The 11,469-nt window shown below is 43.9% G+C and overlaps 1 protein-coding gene across 8 annotated transcripts in view; it reads left to right on the top strand.

The window, feature by feature from the left end:
- Positions 1–11,469, top strand: part of ZEB2 (zinc finger E-box binding homeobox 2) — a 132,880-nt gene that overhangs the window by 3,361 nt on the left and 118,050 nt on the right. The window lies entirely within an intron of this gene.

Genomic DNA, 11,469 nt, shown 5'->3' on the forward strand with positions numbered 1-11,469 from the left:
CCGAGCGCGGGGGTCCGGCAAGGGCCCGGCGCCCCCAGCCCCGCTGCCCCCCTCGAGCCCCTGCCTCCGCCCTCCCTCCGCCTCCGCCTCCCGCTCCGCTCGCGCCCGGCCTGCCGGGTCTCCGGCCGGGCTTCGGCAGCGTCCGGCGAGGGCAGGGCGGGGGCCCGGGCGCCGGGTCGCGCAGGATCCCGGGGCGGGGGCGGGGGTGGCAGAGAGACTGCGAGGGCAGGAGAGGGGACCCGGGGCTGCGCCTCAGCGAGGCTGAAAGTTTCTTGCCGGAGTCGCCCGGCCGCCTCTCGGTGCGCCAAGTAACGGTCCGCGGGCAGCGGGGCCCGGCCCAGCGCGCCCAGACCCCGGGGTGGGAGGGACTCGGCCGGCCCCGCGCGGGGTCCAGCGGGGTCCAGCGGGGTCGGTGACGGCTCGGGGTTGGGTGACTCCTCTCTAGCAGGCTCTGGCCCCCCAGGCCGGGGACGCTAGGAGTCGCAGGGCGCAGCGAGACTTTTCCCGGCAGTTTCTACATAGTCTGGAGGAGCCCGTTATCTAGGCTGAGTCAGGAAGGAGGAAGGAGATGGGGGTGCGAAGGGCACACGCAGATCCGAGGTGGGATATTAAAGCGGGGGGGTGGTGACAGTTTGGTAGGTCCATCTTGGAGAGAGCCAAAGAAGAGAAGGGGGGGCGGGAGAGAGAAACAGAGAGAGGAAGAGCGAGAGAGAGAGAGACCCCCTAGGTACTACCCCAAACAAAATCGTGGGAATAAAAGAGAAAAGTGATTGGCAAGAGCGCGGAAGGCGCCTGGGGGAGGGGAGAGGGCTGGAGACTAGCGAGGGTGCCGGGGGGGGGTGGTGGGGGAGCTGACGGAGGATAACTGAGTTTAAAAAGAAAGAAACCAACCCCCGAAAACAAACAAGCGAACGAGCGCCAGCCCAGACTCGGAAAGGAAACTTCTCGCTCCCCTCGCTCTCAGCCGGATCACCCGGCGCGGGGCCGCGTAGACGCTCCCGAGGCAGGCGCGGGGACGCAGCGACCACCCGGCCTCCCGGCCTTCGCAGCCCCAGCCCGCGCCTCGCGGGGACTACCCGGGCCCACTTGGAGCAACTTTCCTCTAGAGAAGACAATTGTGCGCGTCCCCGGCCTGCCCCAGAGCTGCGCGGCGCGGGGAGGGGGCGGCTGGGGGCGCAGTGTGAGGTGCTGGAAGGAGCAAAACACAAAGACGAGAGAATTTTGATTAGAGACAAATGATGCTTCTCTCTCTCTCTTTCTCTCTCTCTCTCTCTCTCTCTCTCTCTAGGTTTTGTGTGTGTATACGCGTGTGTGTGCGTCTGTGTGTCTTTTGCTTGTTGTGGTGGAGGTGTCGAGCCATATGGGGGAGTGACAGAGGAATTTTAGTCAGAAACTGTTCGTTACGTTATCCTGCCTTTCCCCTTTGTGCTGTCTTTGATCTATTTGCTTGGCTTAGTATTACAGAAAAACAAGTACAATAATATATTCCGAGCTGCTTCCCCAAGATTCAGTTCAAGCTGCTTCTTTTTAAGTCTCTGCCTCTCTCTTTCTCCCTCTTCTTCTCTCTCTTAATTTAATTTTTTTTTTCACTCTGGTGTCTGGCATTATTTAAGGTGGTCTTTACACAGGAGACCTCCCTTCCCCATCTCTGAGTAATTTAGTAGACACTAAAATTACACCTAATGTCCCCCTCTCCTCTCTTGTGTTTCCTCTGTTCCTTTTATTAAATGTTGGTTATTGATTTTCTAAAATCAATGTCTGTTGTGGGGCTTTTTTACCCCTCTTACAAGTATCTAAAGCACGTTGCTGATCAACTAGGATAACAAAAGCTTTGTGTCAACCAGGCTTTTTCCAAAACCCTTCTCTTAAACAGTCTTTTTTTTTTTTTTTTTTTTTTTCCCCGAGAGAAAAGAGAATGAGATTTAAAACAAGGCTCCCAGAAGTATTCTTTTGCAGGGAAGACTAAAGTGTGCGTTTCTTCTTGCCTTCCTCCTTCCACCTCCTTCGGGATTTTGCCACCGATGACCAGCCTGGCCCCAGCAGTGAGGTCAGGCCAGAGCCCAGGTCTAAGGAAATAGAGGGATCCCGGCTTCCTGGGAACCCCTGGGGGACCTGGCAGAGAGGGAGGCCGGTTGGGGGCTTCGCAGGTGGAATGAAGTGCCAGAGATGTCCGCAGTCATGGCCACTGCAACCATTTCCCCTCCAACTCACCACTAACTTGGGAGAAGCCTCCACATTCCGAAGTGGAAAGTTGAATTGAACATTTTAAGGCGTTTAGCCCAGATCCTACACACTTAACATCAAGCCTGTCTATTGCTTACAGCTTCTCTAACTTTGACTGTTACCTGTCTCCTTTTCCAAATAATCTATGGGAAAACATGCTGTATATTGGTTACTTGTCAGTGTTTTTCATTGGGTTTAATCTGACTGAGCAATGTTCTGGTTTTGAGAAGCAGGTAGAAGTGTACTACCACCCCCACCTCTTTTTCATTTTCTTTCTCATCAAACACGTATCCAATGCCTTTCCCTTTGGGAATTGCTAGGATTTATCTGAACTGAGTGGATTTTTCTTCTTTCCTGGATTCATGGAAAAGATGTCACTTTTGAGCTTGTGTCTTTGCTGATAACACTAAATATGATGATGCTTATCAAAATCATATAGAAATTCCTGGAAAGAAATAATGACAATAATAATCATAGAAGTAGAAGCTGCAAGAAAAAAAAGAAAAGATGGTCATCCAGGAACCCAGAATGGCACTTTATATAATTTTAATGAAGTCAACAGTGTATATATAGACTAAGGCGACAGGAGATAAAATGTGTAAAGCAGTGTGTGTGTTTGAAAGGCTGGTCAAGAACGTGGGTTAGAAGACAATGCTGTGTACATTTATTAAAAAGCAAAGGAGAAGGAGGCAGTTGAAGGAAAAGAAATGTACAAAGAGAGAAACAAGTATCTAAAATACAACCTTCCAGATTCTCAGGCTAGCAAGATGCCTGGCAAAGGCAGTGCCAGGGCCAAGTTAACCCATAGCAGGCAGTCAGTCTCCTTTCCCCCACATGGAAAGGATGAAATCTCTTCCCAGAAAATAAGATGTGCAGGAGGAAAGAGGGAGTAGGGTGAGGGGGAAGGAGGCAAAAAGCGAGTTGCCCGCAGACAAGAATGTGTGTCGGTTTCAAGAAAGTTCAGTCAGATGATCCTGTCGCCTGACTCACTTTGTAACACTTTCACTGAAGCTGGAGAGGAGGGGGAAACCCAGCCCCCCTTTTCCTTTCCCCTGATTATACCCCACTATCTCCACACAGCCTTGGAGTCAGAAATGAGCTCTCGGAGCGGGAGATGCCCTGCTGCTGCTTGCCACCGGTGCGGCCCATTTGTAACTTGCAAAGTTTGTTGCTTTTGCCCCTGATTCGGGCAGCGGGTCCTGGGATGCTCCTGCTTCCCTCCTGCCTCCCACGGAGCTCCAGAAGAGGGGCTGCCTCCCCAGCCTGCAGCCTTCCAGCATCAGCCTCTGAAAAATCTCACAGACACATGCGCGTTGTAGCAAAAATCAAATCCAGAAACTGCTTGTTTCAGAGAAAGGAATAAAGTTGTCTTTTCAAGGAAAACTGAATTAGGAGGAGAGAAAAAGGAAATAAGAGAAGGAAAGAAAAGTTAAATTTGATTTTCTCCAGAGTTTCCACTAAAGGGTTGAGGACAGTGTGAAGGAGAAGGGGAGCTTTTTAAAAATGCCTTTGGTCTCTGATTTTCAGTGGCAAAGAACAGGGACACCAAGTTAAATGTTCTCAAGGCTTTGGATCCTAGAGGAAAAACAATGAGAAGAGCAGAAATGATTATCCCTGTTTAAAATAAGCCCTCACTCTTTACCACTTCCTTAAAGGAGTGGAGGTGCTGGGTGGTGATGCTTAGAGGCAATGAGGGACGGAGAAGTCGTTCCCGTTACAGAGATGCTTAAATGAAAAGGAAAGAAAATGCAGTCAACCCCTTCTCCAGAAGGTGACTCCTAGCTCTCCTCCCTGAGAGGTGAAGTTGGGTTGGAGCAACAAGAGTCTCACACACTTAGGCAGGGAAGTTTCCTTCGGATCATAGTCAGTCTAGACTTGGTTATCTTTGCAAAGTGTGGAAATCTTTGGCAAGTAGCTTTCTTCGTAAAGTTGATGAGCTTATAAAGGGAGCCTGTTTTGCTGACTCTCAAAGCACTCGGGCAGCTTGTGTGGCAGGTACCAGTTCTGAGGGCGCTCCAAAGATATCCATCTCCATCCTTTTTTCTCTGTGGAGATCTTCTGCAAGTTTTGTCACACTGCACACACACAAGGCTGGGGGCTACATATCTAGGCTGATATTATTTGTTTTATTTTGGTCTGGAAAAGCTAAGTCAATTGGGATAGAAACATGCTTTCCTTCATAGCAGAGCCAATAGGCTGGTGGTGTCCATAGGGTGACAGTCTACCAGGAGTAAGGGTGGGCTGAGGATTTTAAACTTTGCATTGTTTTTCTGTTGCCCAATACAAATAAATTCACATCTTCAAGCATGTGTTTTCAAATAGGGTAAAACCAAGATTAAAGTTCCCTGCTCAACTGCTATGTCATAGGCTTCAGTGTTTCCCTTCTTTCTTAATTTGCTTAAAGAAAATTCCAAGAGGCTATTAAAGACCCTAATGCCATGTTAAGAATATTTCCTGGGAAAAATGTGTGTCTACCCCGAAGGTAGGAAAGGAGGGCGTTGCTAGCCTCTCTAGCAGTGCCGCGTTTATTCTAAGATGTGGGAGATTCTTTTCCTTGCAACAGTTTTTGTCATCTGCATTCTTCCAAGGCTTTTAAGGTGCATTTTCTTCTGTGTGAAAGGAAATTCTTTGTCCTTTTCCTCTCCAGCACCGTGGCTTCCCAAGGTAGACACTATTTTGTGCCTGTCACAGAGAGAGGGAGTGCAGGTTTGCAATGCTCACAGACAATTGATTGTCTGCCCTAATGTGTTTCATTTACATGTTTATAACGTCAATGGTGCTGGGGTGTCCACTGTACCATTCATTCCCGCATTCCCACAAGGGGGCAATTGTCTGAATGGCCAAGTCAGACACCTTTTTGATTGCTCTTTGGTTGTCTTTTCAGAGCAAAGAGATAAAGGAGGAAAATCTGTGATGCAGAAACACTAGTTGAAAATATACAGAATTAAATGTCACCACAAAAGCAGATGTTAACATAAGCCCAAATATGCTTTTTAGCCAAGATGTGAAGGTTGAAAAAAAATAATTCAGAGCAGAGAGAAGGATGATTTAAACCAATAAGTATAGCCCTATTCCCCCTCTTTATTTCTTTTCTGTCTTTAGCAATCAGAAGGTGAAATGTAATTTTCCTTTTCATTTTTAAGCCTTGAAACATCTAGGCACCTCCTCATTATTTGTATGTTTGCTGTGATTTGTGAATTTTGTATATATTTACATAGCTCTGTTTATGCCAACAGCATCAGCTTACCACTTGGAAAATCTATTGAATGACTATTTGGGCTGTGGGGAGTGTAAACTTTTAAAAAGTAAGATCCAAGTATTTCTTCATCAAGCAGTTTTTAAAAGGAAAACGATAATAATCAGTAGGCTACATGGAAGGCTTTGCCTTCATAGCTATGTGCCAAATACTTTTATCTTGGGTGACAGTCGTGTCAGAGTGAAAGCTCTCAGGAAAAGTGTAACTAGTAGTTACAAAGTAAATAAAGGATTTCGTTTTAAGGTGTTCTGTAGTGTTTTTATACTGTGTGTGTGCATGTGTGTGTGTTGTCTTGTGTTTCCTCTGAGGGAGGTAAGAGGAGAACCCATCCCTGCCTGTCTTTTGGCTTTTCTCTTCTTTTCGTTCTGCCGTACATATTACACATATATGTAGCCCACATGAATACACCTGTTTAAAAGAAAATCACAGTTCAGATGGTGCCTTGCTGGTTCATTTAGGAAACACAGTTATTAGAAGTTGGTCTGATTTCACACGTGGTCCATGAAGAGAGAAAATACCAACTCTTCTGTCATCTGGTGGGAGGCAAATGGGGGAGGGGGAAAGTTTTATAATTTTGTAGTAAATTTGAGAGGGGAAAAAAATCGCCAGTCTGTGAAAAGATTTTTGCCTCTCCGGGAAGACACACACAGTAGCTGCACCGTTAGCTGAACCCCTGACACGGCGGTCTTTTCAATGCCTTAGGTATGATTTCACTTTCGCTCACATCAATGCTGACCTGAATGCCTTTCATATCTGATCCGCTGTGTCTCTCCCAGTAAACATCCCCTGAGGGGAGAACAAAGAAAGGAGCTCTTCTTCTTCTTAATCACAATTCAGCCCTTTCACCGCCGGCAGGCTCCATTTGCATTCTGCCACAGAAAGCCAAGATGAAAAGAAAGAGAGAGAGAGAGAGAGAGAGAGAGAGAGAGAGAGAGGCAGGCAGAGGGTAGTAGCTGAGTAAAATAACTTAGGTGTTTGTGGCTGTTTGTTGGGCTTCCCCTAGTTACCAACCTTATATAGCTGATGCTCCACCAGGCCCTGTCCCTCCTGACAGGCATATAGTGTTACGAGATGGCATGCCTGTACTATTCATGGCCACCCGCTCAACACTTGAGGTAAAAAGTGTCAGGAGAGGATCCAGTTCTCCCCCAGAAGCCTGTTAGATTTGGGGTCAGGTGTGTGGACTTCCCGCCTTTGAGTGCTGCCTGCGATTTGGCTTTAATAAGTCTGATTGTTTACCAGCTGACCAGAGAGGTGAGGGCCCTGGGCGTGGGAGGGACAAGCGAGCTGCAGACTGGGCCCCTTGGTCTGGTTTCAGTGACGGGTGCTCACACCCAGCCTGAACACACTGATAAATCCTCAGGAAAACTGGAAAAGACTTTCCCATTTTTCCCCCTGACTTTTTATGATAATTCATATTTTCAAATGAAAGGGGAAAAAAGCCAAGAAGAAACTCTCAAATGAGCCAAAAAGGAAAAAAAAAATTCTCTGAAAAGAATTTTAGGGGGAAAAGTTGTGCTATTTTAAAAAGCTTTGAGGGCTGTAAAGTGCCACGTTTTTCACACCTTCTCCATACTTTTTTTTCAGATTTTTTTAGTATGTTTAACATTTGTGAGATGACAGCCTTTTTGTATCTCAAACTGGATGCTTCAAGATTTGTAGGGAGGGGTTGGTGGTATTCACGTTCTCTTGTGAGAGAAAGTTTGTGCCTAAAGGCCCCTTCTTCCTGGGAACTGTTTAAACCCTCACAGGCAGACCTGTCAGGTTTTACTGTGTCATTTGCCACCATTTTCAACATGCAAAAGTAACATGCAGTTAATGGTATGGGAATGAGACCACAGCCAGAGCAGAAACCTCTCGTGACAACTTTTCAGCGACACTATCTTGCTCCTAGACTGTCTTGTCTTTTTCTTCCCCTTTCTGAAACCACTTTTGAGATGCCAGTTTTCTCCCAACAATTAGATTAAGGATACAATACTCACACACATGCACCACATGCGCACGCGCGCACGCGCACACACACACACACACACACACACACACACAAAACTTTGGAAGTGCCATCTCTTCCAACAGCAGAGTGAATGATTTGAAACAGGGGCTTTTCCAATAGTCCTTGTGGCAAATTTCACTTTTAAGAGCAAAACTAACGGATATATTAGAAGTTGTATGTGAACATGTGACACAGATTCCTGATTTTTTTTTTCCCAGAAGATTTACAGAATTTACAAAAAGAGATTATCCCTACACCTTCCACCCCTCCTATCTACCCCCATGACCCAAGCAATGAAGGATTTAGGCAGATTTACTTCAGTAAACACCTTTGGACACTTGGGGGAAAAGTGGGAGTCTGTTTGCAAAAGGAGGCTTTTGTTAAGTGAGGTACCGGGATAATGCTTTACCAGGCAGCTGTGATATTAACCTACCCAGCAATGCGGGAACACTCTTTAACTCTTTGAGTGCCTGGCCCCTTGCGCTCAGCAGATAAAATCCTAGCTCTCCAAAGACACTCAGAATTCTGGCTCTAGCAGTTTATTATTCAGACAAGTCTTATAGGCATGAAAACTGTTCAAGCTTTTAAAACAATGTGGTTTAATTAGATGAGGTGGACTTACATTGCTCATAAGCCCTCCAAATGGTGGTTTATAATTGGCAAGAAAAAAAAAAGATAGAAAAAAGGAATCAAGGCAGCACATTAAAAATTCCAGGAAATATCTTTAGAAAAGCTATTTTCATTTCTAGCTTTTAAAATATTAGACTACGGTAGCTAGAGGGAATGAAGCAGCTGGGGCCTCTCTCCTTCCTATAAAAGACACCAGAAGTTTGTGATGAAGAAAGGGGCTTCAACTTGAAAGCTGTAAGAAGCCAGTTTGGACAGTGATATGATCTCAGCCTTCACATCTTTTCAAGGGGGAAATACTGCCTATCTGCCCGAACCTGGGAGGTCATGTGAACCTCAGAGTCAGGGCCTCAGGCTGGCCGTTACCAACTTGAGACTTTCCAAAGCAAGCAGAGAGACATTTATGAGGAAGGAGTTAATGGTTATTTTTTGCTGGGCACAAGAATAACTTTACAGGTGTTGCATTTGGGCTTAAATAAGATTGCCTTATTTAGTTTCGAAAAAAGAGTGTAGGTGTCAACATTCGAGCAGCCACAAATGTGTGAGAAAGTAAAGGGTATGAGACATGACGGAATTAAAGGTGTTTGCTATGTTGTTACACCGTGTGTCAGGCTGCAAGCTCCCTTTGTCACAGCCTCCTGGTGATTTGACAGCGCAGATCTACTTCCCTTCTAGGTGAGACAGCATTTTTAAACTGGAGTTATAAATATGGTACACCCTTCGAGTTGCACCCTGCCTCCCAGATCCGTGAATCCTATTTGAAAGCATCCTGCCCTAAGACACAATGAACAAATGCCCGTATACAAGGGGGCTGTGGGCTCGGGGGCCCGGGCAGCGCCAGCATCACAGTAGCTGGCATTGACTGTTGTTTGGCAAGAAGGTCCTCTGCCAAATCATCCAATAATTAAGTTTTATGTTATTTGTATGAACGACCAAGCATGCAGTATTCCTTTTCAAATCAAAGGGAGGCTTAAAATTACTTTTTGAACACTTTCAGACCATGGTCAGGTCACAGTTTGGGGGCTGAATTAAAATGATCTCATTCATGATCTAATTGAGGTTGGCAAAACCTTAGCAGTAGCAGGAGTACATAAATATAAATCAAAGACCAAAATTTAGCAAATCATATCATTTGCTAGAAATCTGCTCATGAATTATTCTCCGATTGCCAACCCAGAAGTTAAACTTTGTCTCCCCTCAGCAACAGTAACTGCGCATATTTTTTCAGGCTTCTGACAGGAAAGTTAGAGGAGCTGAAAAGAGAAAGGAGAAGGAAGATGATCACTGTGTCATCAGATATTGTCTGTTTGTGACCCAAGAAACTATGAAAGCTGATAAAGTCATATACATTTACAATGGGTGCTGCAGCCTTGGTTGGAAATTAATATAGGTTTCTAAAAACCGGACTTTGGAAGAGCAGGCAGCACAGACACATTAAGAGTGTAAGGGGAGCAAATCTTTCAAGAAGGGTCTGATTGTACTTTGCTTTCATTTTTCAATTGAGAAATGTAATCATCATAATGATTCATGATTATTTACAAATTTAGTTCTGTTACTGAGCTGGGTCCAGGGATTGAGATTTGAAGTTGTGGTTAGAACTAGAAGACAATACGAAACTGTTAGTGTGCTTATTCAGGTTACCTTTCATACTTCCTTTCTTTTTAATTTAACACTGCCATAAAATTAAGACTCCAAATAACTTTTCCTATAATCTATGGGATTAAATGTCATATTCTATTGTATCTAATCCATTTTTAAGTTGTTCTAAATTTTTCTTGGTTGCTGTGTGTGATTTCATCCTAAACCCACACAATACTTTACTTTAAACTAGAAGAGGTCTGATTCTGCACTTGAATCTTTTGAAGTTAAAATTTTAAATCCTGTGTAAAAGAAGATATTCTTTTAATCAAACAGTAAACACAGAACTGATCAGTTGGTGAACTTTATATATCACAAATATATGAAGGTATATTTTTAAATCTTCAGGATAAAGCAAGGTGGAAACATTTAAAAATAATCTCAGGTGAGAGAGGTAGATGACTACATTCTTTTGGAAATAGGTAGTCATTCCTGATTTCCTAAAATGTATTCTACATTTAAAAAAAAACAACTATAATGGATTCCTCTTTAATAGTTACATTGCCTATATGACAACATAGTGATTTTTGTTCTCTATATACTGTTTCTTATTTTTTAATAGTAATTAACTCTAGGAAAGGTACTCCTGACAAGGGGATAGCTACTCCCTCCCCCCAAATAAGAAGTAATCAGTAATAGATGAACAGATTAAAATATTGTGCTATATAAAATCTGAGGTTTTTTTTTTTCTCTCAAATGGATGAGTAAATTTCAAGGAATTCAGTGCCCAAGTGATCTATAAATGTAATATATATCTTTCACTGTTTCTTAGTTTAAGAAAATATTTATTGTCTTGTATATCCAAGTAACTGTAATCAAAGAAATTGCAATTGCCTATTCTTGGAAGTACCTAAGTTTCTATTTTAGACACCATGCACATCAATGGAAGTGTTTCACATCATGAGAATTCTCAGTTTTAAGAGGTGAGGTTTATATATAAGGAACTCAGTAAGCTGTGTTTTCATAATAAATAGACCCATTAAGAGGGAAACATCTCTGAGCAAAATGGTTGTCCTCTAAAGATTTCCCATCACCTTTGCTCTGCTGATGGGAATTTGAAAACTAAATACAGCCCGTGTGCACACATTCCCACATGCACACAAACACAAATGCACCCTAGGATCCAAACTCTGAGAATTTTCCTCTTTAACTTTCACTACAATCGTCTGGCTTGTGAATGAAATACACTTAAACAAAAATAGTAGAGGCGAGGAATTAATGTAGAATCTTGTTTAGTAGGATTTACTGTAGGGGAAAAATGTGTTCCCTATGCCACATGACTCTTATGAAACTTACACCTATTAATCTAAGCTTTAAGTGTATTATTTAGGATAAATTACTAGCTTTGTGCTTTTGTAATGTTTTCCCCCATTTCCCGTCAGTATTAACCAACCTTAACAGAGATTATCCTAAACTGATTGCAAATTGTTATGGTTTTAAAAACAGCATTCTGGAGTACTGAATAAAGATAGCATTTTAAAGTAGTGTTTACAATATTTAGAAGAAAAAAGGGTGGGGGGAGATTTAAAACTATACTGAACACTTTGAAATGTGTGGAGTTTTATACTTGTGCAGATAAGTGTGAGGTAGCTTTGCCCTGTGAAACCAAGACCACAAATGATACGTGTCAGTAGGTTCTTTGATAGGGCTTCTGGCCACAGTGTTTTTGTGCTGTCAAACTGCTATGTTGAACAAACACCTCCTCTGGGACAGAGTGATAAATGCAGAGACA

This window comes from Aotus nancymaae, unplaced genomic scaffold, assembly GCF_030222135.1.
Source record: "Aotus nancymaae isolate 86718 unplaced genomic scaffold, 86718_ANA_hifiasm-v0.15.2.pri h1tg000029l, whole genome shotgun sequence".
Taxonomy (NCBI): domain Eukaryota; kingdom Metazoa; phylum Chordata; class Mammalia; order Primates; family Aotidae; genus Aotus; species Aotus nancymaae.